The sequence below is a fragment of the Chiloscyllium punctatum genome, chromosome 7 (assembly GCF_047496795.1).
Source record: "Chiloscyllium punctatum isolate Juve2018m chromosome 7, sChiPun1.3, whole genome shotgun sequence".
NCBI lineage: Eukaryota > Metazoa > Chordata > Chondrichthyes > Orectolobiformes > Hemiscylliidae > Chiloscyllium > Chiloscyllium punctatum.
Genome location: NC_092745.1, coordinates 128,439,657 through 128,457,273, shown reverse-complemented (window position 1 = coordinate 128,457,273; position 17,617 = coordinate 128,439,657).

Sequence of the window (17,617 nt, the reverse complement as noted above, 5' to 3'; positions counted from 1 at the left end):
TCCCAATTCCTTCGCCTCCGCCGCATCTGCTCCCAGGAGGACCAATTCCAATACCGAACAACCCAGATGGCCTCCTTCTTCAAAGACCGCAATTTCCCCTCAGACGTGGTTGATGATGCTCTCCACCGCATGTCCTCCACTTCCTGCTCCTCTGCCCTTGAGCCCCACCCCTCCAATCGTCACCAGGGCAGAACCCCACTGGTCCTCACCTACCACCCCACCAACCTCCAGATTCATCGTATCATCTTTCGTCATTTCCGCCACCTCAAAACAGTCCCCACCACCAAGGATATAGTTCCCTCCCCTCCCCTATCAGCGTTCTGGAAAGACCACTCCCTCGTCAGGTCCACAACACCCACTAACCCAACCTCCACTCCCGGCACCTTCCCCTGCAACCACAAGAAATGCAAAACTTGTGGCCACACCTCCCCCCTCACTTCCCTCCAAGGCCCCAAGGGATCCTTCCATATCCATCACAAATTCACCTGCACCTCCACACACATCATGTACTGCATCCACTGCACCCGATGTGGCCTCCTCTACTTTGGGGAGACAGGCTGCCTACTTGCGGAACGTTTCAGAGAACACCTCTGGGACACCCGCACCAACCAACCCAACCGCCCCGTGGCTGAACACTTTAACTCCCCCTCTCACTCCTCCAAGGACATGCAGATCCTTGGCCTCCTCCATCGCCAGATCATGGCAACACGACGCCTAGAGGAAGAGCACCTCATCTTCCACCTAAGGGACCCTCCAACCACAAGGGATGAATGCAGATTTCTCCAGCTTTCTCATTTCCCCTCCCCCCACCTTATCTCAGTCCCAACCCACGGACTCAGCAACGCCTTCTTGACCTGCAATCTTCTTCCCGACCACTTTGCCCCAACTCCCTCTCAGGCCTATCACCCTCACCTTAACCTCCTTCCACCTATCACATTCCCAACGCCCCTCCCCCAAGTCCCTCCTCCCTACCTTTTATCTTAGCCTGGTTGGCACACCTTCCTCATTCCTGAAGATGGGCGTATGCCCGAAACGTCAATTCTCATGCTCCTTGGATGCTGCCTGACCTGATGCGCTTTTCCAGCAACACATTTTTCATGTTAGAATTTGGACAGATACATGTACCAGCAGGGCATAGAGCTATACGGACCATGGGGTTAATTGAGAATGACATCATGGTCAGTATAGACCTGATGGCTGAAGGGACTGTTCCTGTGTTGTACTGCCCTAAGCTCTATGTTCTAACTGTTGGTCCTGTGCTCATCTCAGGGTGAGTGGAGGATGAACCTTGAGTAAGCTTTAGCAGGAGAGAGTCATGCTTTACGTATGGGGAGGGGGAAGTGTATGGTTGCACTCAAACCGGGTCTCTGCCACTGTGAGGCAGCAGTGCTAACCACTAAGCCATTGTGCCACCCAGGTCTACTGAGCCAAACCTACTGAGCTATCGAGTGACCCTTCCTCAGATCATCCTTGTAAATCTCTTCTGCACCCTCTTCGAAGCCTCTACATCTTTCTTATAAAGCAGGGACCTAAACTGCACACAAAACTAAAGTCTTATACAGCCTATACTGACCTAACTAAAGTTTTATTCAGTCATTAGCAACATTCTGTTCCAACCAGAGGCCACCAATGGCTGGTGCGGCTGTACAGGACATTGGTTAGGCCACTGTTGGAATATTGCGTGCAATTCTGGTCTCCTTCCTATTGGAAAGATGTTATGATACTTGAAAAGGTTCAGAAAAGATTTACAAGGATGTTGCCAGGGTTGAAGGATTTAAGCTAAGGAGAGGCCGAACAGGCTGGGGCTGTTTTCCCTGGAGTGTTGGAGGATGAGTGGTGACCTTATAGAGGTTTACAAAATTATGAGGGGCATGGATGGGATAAATAGGCAAAGTCTTTTCCCTGGGGTCGGGGAGTCCAGAACTAGAGGGTATAGGTTTAGGGTGAGAAGGGAAAGATATAAAAGAGACCTAAGGGGCAACTTTTTCATGCAGAGGGTGGTATGTGTATGGAATGAGCTGCCAGAGGAAGTGGTGGAGGCTGGAACAATTGCAACATTTAAGAGGCATCTGGATGGGTATATGAATAGGAAGGGTTTGGAGGGATATGGGCTGGGTGCTGGCACGTGGGACTAGATTGGGTTGGGATATCTGGTCAGCATGGACAGGTTGGACCGAAGGGTCTGTTTCCGTGCTGTACATCTCTATGACTCTATGACTCAAGAGATCAGCACAGTTAACTCTGTTTCTCTTGCTATACACCCTTTCAGACCTGCTGCGTATTGCCTCCATTTTCTCTTCTACTTTCTGATTTCCAGTGTCTGTGTTATTGTTTTTGTTGCTCCCACAGAGCAAAAACAGAGGAACTAATCTGTATTCAACACAGGAATATTTTCCCTCTGCACAACGTTTCTGTCACCTCTAACCTCACCTTCCTACTTACAATTATCTGTTCTGATGCTTTGAGCTAAAACCAGTAATGTTATTACCAAGCACATCAATTCTGCCTGATTATTTCATAAATATATCTTGCCACTAGCTAATGAGTTGGGTACTTTGGTTCCTTTTCAGCTCTATTTCTAATAAGACAGCCAGCATGATGTCAAGCACGCAATTTCAAAAAAAAAACAATTTGCTCGGAGGGTACATTTAGCGTATGCTGGTGAAGGGGAGAAGGTACTGAGGAGGTCACCTGCATAAGAAAAATTACATATTGGAAAGATTTATGTCTTTAATATTTCACTTCTGCAGCCTGCAATTTTTCCAAGGAGAGTTATTGGTAGCCCTCAAATTCTCAGTGGTTTTGAAACTGCTTAAGACATTGGAGATACGATCACAACATAATGTCAGATACCATGGCGTGTTTTTGGATGCTTTTCAGGGTATGTTTGTGCTGGTTGACTGGTTCATATACAAAATGCTAACAACAGCTTTCTGCTGCTGTTGTAGGCACTGATTGAAGCCTGGTTCTGTACTGCACGCAATCCGACATGCCATTGGCGCTTCTCATCATTCAGTCTGTTCTTCCTTTCGTATTGGTGGGCACTTTTCTCCTGGTGAGACACTCAGCCCGCCCAGCTATATGTTTTAAAAGAAAATTATACATTCACAGGGCATTGCAGTGGCAAGACCAGCATTCCCCTGACCAGGTGCGATTCCAAGAGGGACTTGCAGTTCGTCAAAATCAATAGCCTGCTCCCACTTTTCTCCCATTATCTTTTGATTCCTTTAACCCCAATCTTCTGCCTCCGCAAATAAGTTACCTTTTGGACAAAAATAGAGATTGCTGGAAACATTTAGCAGGTCTGGCAGTACCTGTGGAGACAACATAGAACATAGAATGTTACAGCGGAGTATAGGCCCTTTGGCCATCGATACTGCACCAACCTGTGAAACCAATCTAAAGTCCATCTAACCTACACTATTGAAATCAGAGATAACGTTTTTGGGTCGAGTGACCCTTCCTCACAACCTTTTCCAGCAATTTCTATTTTTGTCTCTGAATTACAGCATCAGCTGTTCTTTCGGTTTTTATTGGTTACCTTTTGAACTCTAGGCCCTACTCTCTCTGTAGTTATACTGCTCCTCAGATGCTGCCTGAACTGCTGTGCTTTTTCAGTACCACTTTAATCTAGACTCTGGTTTCCAGCATCTGCAGTCACTATTTTTGCCTCTCTGTTATTATATCCTATTGCTCTTTGTGTCTTTTTTATTCACTCACAGGATGAGGGCACCTCATTTATTGCCCAAGCCTAATTGCTCAGAGGGCAGTTAAAAGTCAACCACTTTACTGTGGGATTGGTGTCACACAAAGACCAAACCAGGTAAGGATGGCAGTTTCCTTCCCAAAAGGATAGTAGTGAACTAGATGGTTTTTTTTCCTGACAATGAAGCCATGATTATTATTAGACTCTTAATTCCAGATTTTTATTGAATTCAAATTCCACCAACTACCCTGACGAGTTTCAAACCCAGGTCCCCAAATTATTAACGGGGTCTCTGAATTAACAGTCCAGTGATAATACCCTTAAGTCATTGCCTTCCCTCTCGTATCTACATGTGTCAGTTGCCTTTGCCCTGTTAGTTTCATATTCCAACAGATAGGGTCTACCTACAGTACATCGACTGCAGTGGTTAAAGAAAGCAGCTCACCACTGCCTTCTCATGGGCAACTTAGGACAGTCAACAAATACTGGTCCAGTCAGTGACATCCACATCCCATGTCTACTTCCCAAAAAGGTTTGGCAATGTGCTACATCATAGAATTGCCAACAAAGATAAAAGTCATGGAATGAAATTGAGAGTTAAAGCAGAGCAAAGGTTACTGCCCAGTGGCCCTAACTTCGGTGGTCATGAAGTGCTTTGAAAGGCTGGTCATGGCATTAATCAACTCCAACCTCCCCACTACTCTTGACCCACTCCAATTTGCCTTTCAGACAAACAGATCCATGTCAGATGCCATATCACTTGCCCTTCAGTTCTCCCTAGAACATCTTGACACCAAGAACAGCTATATAAGAATTCTACCCATTGACTACAGTTCAGCCTTCAACACCATTATCTCATCAAGACTGATTACTAAACTTAATGATCTCTGAAAGTTGCCACCCAGGTAAATAGTGCGGTGAAGAAGGCATATGGCGTACTGGCTTTTATTAGTAGAGGAATTGAGTTCCGGAATCCTGAGGTCATGTTGCAGTTGTATAAGACTCTGGTGCGGCCGCATCTGGCGTATTGTGTGCAGTTTTGGTCGCCATACTATAGGAAGGATGTGGAGGCACTGGAACGGGTGCAGGAGAGGTTTACCAGAATGTTGCCTGGTATGGTAGGAAGATCGTATGAGGAAAGGCTGAGGCACTCGGGGCTGTTTTCATTGGAGAAAAGAAGGTTTAGGAGTGACTTGATAGAGGTGTACAAGATGATTAGGGGTTTAGATAGGGTGGACCATGAGAACCTTTTTCCACGTATGGAGTCAGCTATTACGAGGGGGCATAGCTTTAAATTAAGGGGTGGTAGGTATAGGACAGATGTTAGGGGTAGATTCTTTACTCAGTGAGTCGTGAGTTCATGGAATGCCCTGCCAGTAGCAGTGGTGGACTCTCCCTCTTTATGGGCATTTAAACGGGCATTGGATAGGCATATGGAGGATAGTGGGCTAGTGTAGGTTAGGTGGGTTTGGATCGGCACAACATCGAGGGCCAAAGGGCCTGTATTTTTCTATGTTCTATGTTCTATGTTCTATGTTCTATCTTGGACTAAGTCCCATTCGCTGCAACTGAATCCTCAGTTTCCTGACCCACAGGCCACAGTCAGTGAAGACTGGGGACAATAATTCATATTGAGGGAGTGCTGCACTGTCAGAGGGTCAGTACTGAGGGAATGCTGAATTGTTGGACAGTTAATACTGAGGGAGTGCTTAGCAATTAGGGTTTCAGTTCTGAGGGAGTGTTGCACTGTCGAAGGTCAATACTGTGGAAATGCTGCACTGTTGGAGGGTCAGTATTGTGGGAATGCTGCACTGTTGAAGGATCAGTACTGTGGGAATGCTGCACTGTCAGAGGGTCAGTACTGAGGGAGTGCTGCACTGTTGGAGGGTCAGTACTGAGGGAGTGCTGCATTGTTGGAGGGTCAGCACTGACGGAGTGTTGCACTGTTGGAGGGTCAGCACTGACAGAGTGCTGCACTGTCGGAGGGTCAGTACTGTGTGGATGCTGCATTGTCGGAGGGTCAGCACTGACAGAGTGCTGCACTGTCGGAGGGTCAGTACTGTGTGGATGCTGCACTGTTGGAGGGTCAGCACTGATGGAGTGCTGCATTGTCGGAGGGTCAGCACTGACAGAGTGCTGCACTGTTGGAGGGTCAGTACTGTGTGGATGCTGCACTGTTGGAGGGTCAGCACTGATGGAGTGCTGCACTGTCGGAGGGTCAGTACTGTGTGGATGCTGCACTGTTGGAGGATCAGCACTGGGGGCGTGCTGCATTGTTGGAGTGTCAGTAATGTGAAAATGTTGAACTGCTAGAGGGTTAATACTGAAGGAGTGCTTTATAATTGGGGTGTCAGTTCTGAGGGAGAGCTGTGCTATCATTTTTAGATTTTTGGATGCAATGCTAAGCTTAAACCCTCATTACTCCTTCAGGCAGATGTAAAAGGTCTACAATGCCTCTGAAGAAAAGCAGAGTAGTTATCAATCAACTAGTGTAGAAATATATAAAAGTACTTTGAGATGTGGCCTTAAGGTCATGACGAGAACATTTGAGTTCGGCAATCTTGCATTCCCAGCGAGGACCTGACAAAAGGGCACGTCAGGGATTGACTTGATGGCGAAAATAAGGACTGCAGATGCTGGAGATTAGAGTCGAGAGTGTGGTGCTGGAAAAGCACAGCAGGTCAGGCAGCATCCAAGGAGCAGGTGAATCGACAGTTTGGGCAAAAAGCCCTTCATCAGGAATGAGACTGGGAGCCTCGGGGGTAGAGAGATAAATGGGAGAGAGGTGGGGCTGGGGAGAAGGTAGCTGGGAGTGCAATGGGTGGATGAGGTGGGGGTATAGGTGATAGATCGGAGAGGAGAGTGGAGTGAATAGGTGGGAAGGAAGATTGACAGGTAGGACAGGTCATGGGGCGGTACTGAGATGGAAGGTTGGAACTGAGATAAGGTGGAGAGAGGGAAACTGGTGAAATACACATTGATGCCGTGGGGTTGGAGGGTCCCAAGGCAGAAGATGAGGTCTTCTTCCTTCAGGCATTGGGTGGTTTGGGAGTGGCGATGGAGGAGGCTCAGGATCTGCATATCCTTGGTGAAGTGGGAAGGGGAATTAAAGTGACTTGATGGCATTGTGTCCCTAATTCCAGTCTCTGCTTTGTTTGGTTTCCACTTCCCTCAGTTCTCTGAATTTATCCTACTGTGCAAATTTCTGTATGCAAGTGCCATTGTTGAAAAAATGACAGGGGAACTGTTGATTCTGGACAGCTTGATCCAGCACATCTGCTCCCGAATCCCAGGTCGGCAAGTTTTAGACTGCTTGGCACAGATAACAAAAAAAGAAGCAGCATTCTTAAAGTTTAATAATGTAACAGAATCTTCAAACCTGTGGAACACATCCTTCCCAAATTGAGGTGTACAAAATCATGAGAGATATAGACAGGGTGGATAGAAAGAAGCTTTTTCCCAGAGTGGGGAACTCAATTACTATGGGTCACAAGTTCAAAGTGAGAGGGGAAAAGTTTAGGGGAGATATGCGTGGAAAGTTCTTCACACAGAAGGTGGTGGGTGCCTGGAACATGTTGCCAGCGAAGGTGGTGGGTGTGGGCACAATAGCATCTTTAAGATGTATCTAGACAGATACATGAATGGGCAGGGAGCAGGGAGCAGGGAGATACAGATCCTGAGAAACTAGACGACAGGTTGGGATAGAGGATTTGGATCAGCAGGCTTGGAGGGCCGAAGGGCCTGTTCCTGTGCTGTAATGTTCTTTGTTCTTTGTTCGTTGTTCTTTGAACAATTTATTTTGAACAAGCCAATGAAGATGGTGCACCCTTGCCACAATCATGCAGCTTGCTTTGTATATCCCAAGCATATTTTATTGTCTGATATTAAAATATGTTTCAGCAATTATGTGTCAAGGCTGTTTTTATTAAAATGCAACTTAATTGGCAGTAATTTTATTGTATGTGCCCAGTTTTGAGTGCATAATTTTCTCTCTGCCCTGGTACTAATTTCTGAGAACCTTGTGCTTTCTTTATCAGATGTATAATAGCTAGTCTCTGCTGATTACAAGCTTATGGAATCTTTGCTTGATGTTAAGCTAACCTGAAATCAGTTCAGAAAGCTTCTTAATATGGTTGTGCAGAAATGAGTGCCCAAGATAATTACATTGTTTTGCTCTGTCTAACTATTTGGGCTAAAGCCCAAAGGCTCACCTGAAAACCAATCCATCAAACAGGATGGAACTCTGGTTTGCTCTGCTGAGGTAAAGCCATAATGCCTTCAGGTAACAAAAACTTTGGAAGCTGTTTCTTCATTAATACTTCAGGAGAAAAAAAACATCAGACCTCATTGTCCTTTATACTGAATCCCTACAGTGTGGAAATGGGCCCTTCAGCCCAACAAGTCCACACCAACCCTCTGAAGAGTAACCACCCAGACCCATTCCCCTAACTATCACATCCCTGAACACTCTGGGGCAATTTAACATAGCCAGTTCACTTAACTAGCACATCCTTGAATTGTGGGAGGAAACTCACACAGACACAGGGCGAATGTGCAAACTTCACACAGACAGTTGCCTGAGGCTGGGATTGAACTCAGGTCCCTGGTACTGTGAGGCAGCAGGGCTAACCACTGAGCCACCATGTCATTCCTGATTTTAATGAATGTTCACATATTAAATTCGTGCCACTTGTAAGGATTATCAAAATTAAAATTAAATATTCCCTTGCAACCAGAATTATAACCCAAGGATCCCTAAATGTTTCACTATGGGTCCCACTGCAAACACCCATTGCAAAATGCTGTCTATGTCACCATACCCACTATAGTCTATCCCTCAATAACTGGATTAGTGGTGCTGGAAGAGCACAGCAGTTCAGGCAGCATCCAACGAGCAACCTGAACTGCTGTGCTCTTCCAGCACCACTAATCCAGTATTTGATTTTCAGCATCTGCAGTCATTGTTTTTACCTTATCCCTCAATAACCCCTAGTCCTGAGCAAAATCCTACTTGGTCCAGAGGTAGAACACAGAACGTAACACATAGAACTGTACAGCACAGGAACAGGCCTTTCAGTCCATCTATGCCAACCATGATGTTATTCTAAACTAGTTTTACCTGCCTGCACATGGTCCGTATCCCTCTATTCCCCATTTTTGTCTAGATGCCTCAAATTTCACTATTTTTTCTGCTTCCACCACCTCCTACTCGGAATATTATGGCAAGTAACTCACCTCTTGACTGTCCAAAGCCTATCCACCATTTACAAGGCACAAGTGCAGCCCTAACAACACTCAAAAAGCTTAACACCATACAAGACAAAGGAACTCATTTGATTGGCACCACATCCACACGCATCCACTCCCTCCACCATCAATGCTCAGCAGCAACAGTGTGCACTATCTACAAGATGGGCTACAGAAATTCACCAAGGATCCTCAGACAGCACTTTCCCAATCCATGACCATTTAGAAGGACAAGGGCAGCGGATATGTGGAAACAACATCCCACGCAAATTCCCCTCCAAGCACCCACCATCTTGACTTGGAAATATATCGCTGTTTCTTCACTATTGCTGGGCCAAATCCTGGAATTCCCTCCCTAAGGGCATTGTGGGTTATCTTGAATGGCTCAAGAAGGCAGCTCACTTGCACCTTCTTAAGAGCAACTAGGAACAGGCAATAAATGCTGGCCAGTCAATGGTATCCCACATCTCATGGATGAATGAGAAAACATATCTGCTAATTCCCGTGTATTGCAGGTAAAGGAAGACTCTCTCTCACTCCAAGTCCTACAAACCAGTTAAGAAAAGGAATCTGTAGCAACTTTACTCAATCCAGGAATCCAAGCCTCTCAAAAATTGCCTGTTCAACTATCAGCATCAGTCCTTCAGTAATTTTCATTGTTATCATTGCATATTTAACCAACTGCTCTTCATGAGCAAGTTGAAGACTGATCTGTATATCTTTTGTTAGCTTCTATCTTATTGAACTCACCTCTTCATTCTAACCTGTGTGAACATGTGTTGCTATATTAAATATGCTCACATTTAATAATTAATGGATTCTGTCATTTTGCTAATTCACAAAAAGCTGGTTAAATTTGCACTTTTTTAAAGCAGAACATTATTTGGGTACCTTGTCTGGAACCATATTCAATTGAAGAATCTTACCTGGGGATCTGGTCACTACATTACCTTTCCTGCCCCCTGCATATTCCAAGAAGCTTTTCAATCCATTTTACACGTTGTCACTATGGTTATGGAAGGAAATGTACACATTTTGTACACAGCAAGATCCCAGAGTAAGCAATGACATAAATTGAATCCCCTTATGACTGATGGTGAAATTTGAATTTCATAAAAATCTGGAATAAAGAGTCTAATGATGACCATGAATCCATTGTTGGAAAAACCCAGCAGGTTCACTAATTCCCTTCAGGGGAGGAAGCTGCTATCCTTACCTGGTCTGACATACACGTGACTCCAGGCACACAGCTATGTGGTTGACTCTTAACTGCCCTCTGGGCAATTAGGGATGGACAATAAATGCTGCCTGGGAAGTGATGCCCTCATTCTGAGAATGAACCAAAAAAAAGTGGATATTCTGTTTAGATTCTGTTGACGAGAACTCTTCTGCTTTTATCAAATCATTCCATTTGTTCTTTTATTTCCACCTGATCCAGCATTTGATTCAGCAATTCAGTACAGAGGCTGGTATTTAATGGAGGTGCTGGGAGTTTCATCTTGCTGTTTAGAGGTGACCTTTAGGGAATATCTCCTGTATTAAATACCCACTAAGGCATCCCACAGGCCAGGAATGGCCTTCCCCTTGGATCATGATCCCAGAGATTGGCAAGCAAAAGGTGCCAACCCAACAGAGACTGGCCTCTCGAATGCAAGGGGCCTGACAGCAGGGTGGTGGTGACTTCTATTGAGAGGGCACCCAGTTGAGATCTTAGGTTTCTCACTGGATCTAAGGTCACAGGTGGATGATGTAGGGAGGAAAGCTGGAGCATGTCAGGGTAGTAGTGGGGTTCGACAGTGAAGACTGAAGCATGGCTCTCAGAGAGAGATTCCCCCCCTACCTGAAGCTAGTTCCCTCGATTAGCCTCTGAGTATCTTCAAATACTTCCCCTTCTTTAGCCTGGGGTAGCATGGTGGCTTAGTGGTTAACACTGCTGCCTCACAGTGCAAGGGACCCAGGTTCAATTCTAGCCTTGGGTAACTGTCTGTGTGGAGTTTGCATGTTCTTTCCATATCTGTATGGGTTTCCTCCTACAGTCAAAAGATGTGCAGGTGAGGGTGGATTGCCCATAGTTTTCAGGGATGTGTAGGTTAGGTGCATTAGACATGGAAAATGTAGGGGATGGGTTGGTGTGGATTGTGTTGGCTTGTTTCCATACTGTGGGGATTCTATGATTCCCTGGTCCCTGGCAGCGGCAAGGAACATGTTAGTGGGTTAGCCTGCAGTGCTCCCTCATTGTGAGACTCCCCATTCACTACTGGATTCATCCCAATGACAACAAGATAAAGCCCATTTGTGGGCATCTATAATCCACACAAGAGTCATTGCTGTCGACAGAGGTGTGGAGTACTCCCTCCATGAATTTAGTCAGGGCAGTGTAGGGAAGATGGCAATCCCTACACTCCAACTCCTCCCTGATCAAATGCCTCCACCACCAAATTTTCCAAGTTGGCACTCAATTTCCCCTAATGTCTCATCCAATGAGCATCACCTCAAACAATGTAAGTACCTTAAATGTCAGTCTGGTTTATTGAAATTTCCATGACGTGCTTCAGAGATGATAGCGCTGTCACCGAATCACAATGACACTGCATTACGTTCCACCACCTAGTGATGGACTGTCAAGGAGCATTGCAGAGTAGCTCGCACACACTGTGTAAATTTCAAACACAGCTTTTGTTTTACATAAATAACGCTCTCAAAAAAACTAAAGGAATGGGAATAGGCAAGCAGGAGATACATGGGAACAGCACCCCCTGCAACTTCCCCTCAAAGTCACTCACCATCCTGATTTTGGAAATATATCACTGTTCCTTCAACATCACTGGGTCAAAATCCTGGAACTCTCTTCCTGAGGGCACTGTGGGTCTCCTTAAAACATATGGACAAGAAAGCAGCTCATCATCGCCTTGTCAAGGACAAGGAGGGACAGGCAATAAATACTGCCCTGCGACCCTTGGGTGAATTAAAATGAATAATCTTTTGTAGTGCTGTTGGTTCAGGGACCTATGGTGTTGAGTAAACTGGGAGAATTCATTACTATTCCTCAAATAATGCCTTGGGGCTGTTTCAAGCTCTGAGTGCAAAGGTCAACTGGACTTCAGTGATAAAACTACACTGAAGCTTATCCATTCTGACAAATTCTAAACCTGCAGTGGCAAAGAAAAGGCACGAGGAATTGATTTTAAAAAATTAGCTGCAAATGATTTGTACAGATGTTTCTGATCAGAAACAAAAACAGAAGTTGCTGGAAAAGCTGAGCTGAAGAATTCTGAGGAAGGGTCACCAGACCCATAATGTTAACTCTGATTTCTCTCCACAGATGCTGCCAGACCTGCTGAGCTTTTCCAGCAACTTCTGATTTTGTTTCTGATTTACAGCATCTGCAGTTCTTTCATTGTTTCTGATCAAGCTGTTCTGGAAGATGTTACTGTCCAGCTCCAGGGCATCATGGGATTTGAGCCCAAGCCTTCTAGCTCTGTAGCTAGGACCCTTCTATTGCTCCACAGGAATCCAAGGGGCTTGGACATACAAAACAAAGAGAACCAAGAACAATTAGAGCACAGGAACAGGCTCTTCGCCCCTCCAAGCCTGCACTGACACATTTTTCCCTTCCATACTAAAACTTCTTCATTTCCAGGATCCATGGCCCTCTATTCCCTTCCAATTCATGTGCTCATCCAGATGCTTATTGAATGCTGCTACTGTGTCTGCTTCCACCACCTCCTCTGGCAATGTGTTCCAGGCACTCACCAACCTTTGTGTGAAAAACCTGCCTCATACATCTCTTTTAAACTTCCCCCAACCTCGAACTTTGAACCTGTGTCTCCTAGTAATTTACCCATCCATCCTGGGAGAAAAAGCCTCATAATTTCCATGCCATTCACCATCTTATAAACTTCCATCAGGTCACCCCTCAACCTCCTGTATTCCAGTGAAACCAAACTCAGTCTATCCAAATTTTCTTCATAGCTAAAATCCTCCATACCAGGCGACATCCTGGTGAACCTTTTTTGCATCCTCTCCAAAGGATCCAAATCCTTCTGGTAGCGTGGTGACCAGAACTGTACACAATATTCCAAATACGGTCTAACTAAAGTTCGATAATGCTGCAGCATAACTTGTCTATCCTAATACTCCATTCCCCTTCCATTAAAGGCAAGCGCGCCATAGGTTTTTTTTACTGCCTTATCTCCCTGCACTGCCACCTTCAGTGATCTGTGGACCTGCACACCCAGATCCCTTTGCATATCAATACTCCTAAGGATTCTGCCATTCACTGTATAACTTTCACCCGTACTTGATCTTCCAAAATGCATCACCTTGCATTTGTCCGAACATGCTCACAACTGATTGGGACTCAATCAGCTTTGCATCCAATGGTATTCATTCAAGTTTGAGAATAGGCAATCGTTTATGTCTATTAGCATCTGTCAGAGCATTTGTCTTTCTCTGTAATATACTGGAATTTGTCGCTAATATAACCATAACATCTGCTGTGCTGTGCCAGCCCAGTTAATGAAGCCATCTCTGTTCAGTGGGGGGTTTCCTGAAGGTTTTCATAATTTAATAATTTAACAACAATGACAGTGATTGTAAACAGTGGGGACACATAAAGGCAATGGATAACCTGAAATCTCTGCACACAATGTCAATGCTCCAAGAAGCAGATAACATTTAGACAACTGCGATGAAGAAAAGGAGGAACATATCTTGCTCGAAGTACTTCACCAGTTCATAGCGAATATGTTGTTTTAAAACAAAGGGGTTTGAATCTTGTTAGGAAAAGTTAATTTTGTTGCCAATATCCTTCTTAAGACCTCATGTGGAGGAACTGGTGTTGGACTGGGTCACTATATAAGGTCACCCCTCAGCCTCCGATGTTCCAGGGAAAACAGCCCCAGCCAGTTCAGCCTCTCCTCCAATTCTGGCAAAATCCTTGTAAATCTTTTCCGAACCCTTTCAAGTTTCACAACATCCTTCAGATAGGAAGGAAACCAGAACTGCACGCATCAACCACCTGATGAAGGAGCAGCGCTCTGAGAGCTAGTGCCTCCAAATAAACCGGTTGGACTATAACCTGGTGTTGTGCGATGTTTAACTTCTTAAGACCAGAAGACATGGGAGCAGAAATCGGGCATTCAGCCCACTCAGCCTGCTCCACTCCACCACCCAACTGGATCCCATGGTGTGGAGGTGCCAGTGTTGGACTGGGCTGGTCAAAGTCAGAAGTCACATGACACCAGGTTATAGTCCAACAGGTTTATTTGAAATCACAAACTTTGGTAACATTGCTCTATTGTCAGGTGAAGTGACTTAACTTGACAAAGGAGCAGCGCTCTGAAAGCTTGTCATTTCAAATAAACCTATTGGACTATGACCTGCTGTCATGTGACTTCTGACTTCAATGGGATCATGGCTGATCTGATCATCTGCAACCCCACTTCCCTGCCTTTTCCCCATGAGCCTTGATTTCCGCCCCCCCCCCATACCGATTAATAATCTGTCTTGCTCAGCATTGAATATACTGAATGACCCAGCCCTTTGCAGTAAAGAAGTCCACACATGCACTACCCTCTGAGAAAAGATAATCCCCCTCATCTCAATCTAAATTGTGTGATCCCTTATTCTGAGATTATGTTATCGGATCCTGGACGGTCCCATGAGGGACCTTCCTGCATCTACCCTGTCAAGTCCCCTGTGAGTCTTGTATATTTTAACAAGGTTGCCTCTCATTTTTATATATACCAAAATGTTCATACAAAGCCTGCACACTTATTCTTCATAAGACAGTCACCCCCTCATATCCAGTATCAGTTGTATGAACCTTCTCTGGACTGCCTACAATGTCACAGAACATAGAACATTAGAGCGCAGTACAACTCCTTCAGCCCTCAATGTTACATCGACCTGTGGAACCAATCTGAAGCCCATTTAATTCCATTATAGTCCATATGCCTATCCAATGACCATTTAAATGCCCTTAAATGTCAATCGATCGTAGGTAAGGGCCATAAAACTATTCACAGTATTCCACTAATGATTAATGCCTTGTCTAAATTTAGTAAAACCCCCAACTTTTATATTTCATTTCCTTTGAAATAACTGTCAGCATTCCATTTTCCTTCCCCATTACCTGCTGAATGTGGACACTAGCTTTCAGTGACTCATGTCCAGGGTCTTGTAAATCCCTCTGAAGTATCTGAAAAAAGGAAAAGAGAAGCTGGGCAGCTGTACAGAAGGAATTTCAGAGTTTTGAATGTAGCCTAGTCAAGGTACAGCCACCAAGGGAGAGAAATTGAATTTGAGGATGCTTAACTATTAGTGAAGCACAGATATCTCAAAATGTTTGGGCCAGGAGAAGGTTACAAATACAGAGAAGGACCAGTTCATGGAAATGTTATAGCCCACCAGTAAAAGGCATGTAGCCCAAACAACAAGGAAGAGGATGGTCTAAAATTCAATTATTTCCTGTTCTGAAGAAGGATAAAACATTAACTGTTTTATCTCCAAAGCTGCTGCCAGACCTGCTACGTTTCTCCAGCATTTAATCATTTCGAGGTTTATATTATCCAACACATCCCCACCCCCACACTCCCATATACACACACACATACCCTCACACACACAAACACACACTCTCTCTCTCTCTCACAAACACACTCTCTCACACAAAAACACACACAGGCACACACACACATTCTCTCTCTCTCTCACACACACACACACACACACACATTCTCACTCACACACACAGACACATATATTCTCACACACACACCCTCACACACACACAAACACTCTCTTGCTCTCTCTCTCTCCCACACACACACACTCTCTCACACAAAAACACACCCACATACACACGTACATTCTCTCTCTCAAACACACACAAACACCCACACACACTCGTAGACACACTCACATACTCACACACTCTCTCACACACACATCAACACACATACACCCCCGACACTCTCATTCTCTCTCTCACACACACACACACATGCACACACACCCAACGCAAACACACACACACACACTGTCTCTGACACACACACACACACAAACACGAGAAGTGGAGGTGTGGGGAAGGACTTGACGAGGTGCTCATCCTTATTGATAATGTGTTGCAGTCCATGAAGAATATGACGTAGTTTTTCAGTTCCTGGGATGTATTGGAGAATGAATAGTACCCAGTCGGTAGCAGCTCGTGTCTGTCTTCTGAGGAGGTCAGTACAGTTTCTTGCTGTGGCATGTCAGAACTAGCGGTTGATGAGTTGAGCATTGTACCCTGCTCTTACGAGGGCTTCCTTGAGTACTTCCAAGTGCCCATCACAGATCCTGTGTATGCTTAGGGACTGTCCATAGGGGATGTCTGTTTTAATATGTTTCGGGTGGAAGATGGAGAAATGTAGCAGCATGAGGTTATCCGTAGGTTTGTGTTAGAGTGAGTTGCTGAGGTGCCCATCCTTGATGGAGATGCATGTGTCCAAGAATGCGACAGATAGCAGAGAGTAGTCCATGGTGAGTTTGATGGTAGGATGAAACGCATTGATATCACTGTGTAGTTGTTTCAATGACTCCTCGCCATGGGTCCAGAGGAAAAAAATGTCATTAAAGTACCTGGTGCATAGTGTTGGTCAGAGGTCCTCTGTAGAGAAGAAGTCTTGTTCGAACCTGTGCATGAAAGTTTGGCATTTTGGGATGCAAATTTTGTCCCTATGGCTGTTCTGTGTGTCTGGATGAAGATCTGGTTGTCAAAGATAAAAATGTGGTTAAGGATGAAGCAGATGAGTTGTAGGATGGTGCTTGGAGATTGACAGTTGTTGGTATTGAGTACTGAGGCTTAGTGAGTTTTGAGAAGATTTGTTGGTCAGGTTGAGGTTCTGGACGTAGGTTTGCTCGCTGAGCTGGAAGGTTCATTTCCAGATTTTTCGTTACCAAACTAGGTAACATCTTCAGTGGGTATCCAGACGAAGCACTGCTGCTGATTCCTGCTTTCTATTTATATGTTTGGGTTTCTTTGGGTTAGTGGTGCCATTTCCTGTGGTGATGTTATTTCCTGTTCTTTTTCTCAGAGGGTGGCAGATGGGGTCTAACTCGATGTGTTTGTTGATAGAGTTCTGGTTGGAATGCCATACTTCTAGGAATTCTCGTGCGTATCTCTGTTTGGCTTGTCCTAGGATGGTTGTGTTGTCCCAGTCGAAGTGGGACAAACAAAACCAATGTAATTTACAAAAATACAAAAAGACCCCATACAGACAACAAGCAAAACTAATGTCATTTACAAAATACCTTGCAAGGTACGTAACAAACACTACATTAGACAAACAGGCAGAAAACTAGCCACCAGGATACATGAACATCAACTAGCCACATGACATGACTCTCTCCCACTAGTATCCTCACATACAGATAAGGAAGGACACCACTTTGACTGGGACAACACATCCATTCTAGGACAAGCCAAACAGAGACACGCACAAGAATTCCTAAAAGCATGGCATTCCAACCAGAACTCTATCAACAAACACATCGAGTTAGACCCCATCTACCACCCCCTGAGAAAAAGAACAGGAAATGACACCATCACTGGAAATGACATCACCACAGGAAAGGACAGCACCAACACAAAGAAACCCAAACATATAAATAGAAAGC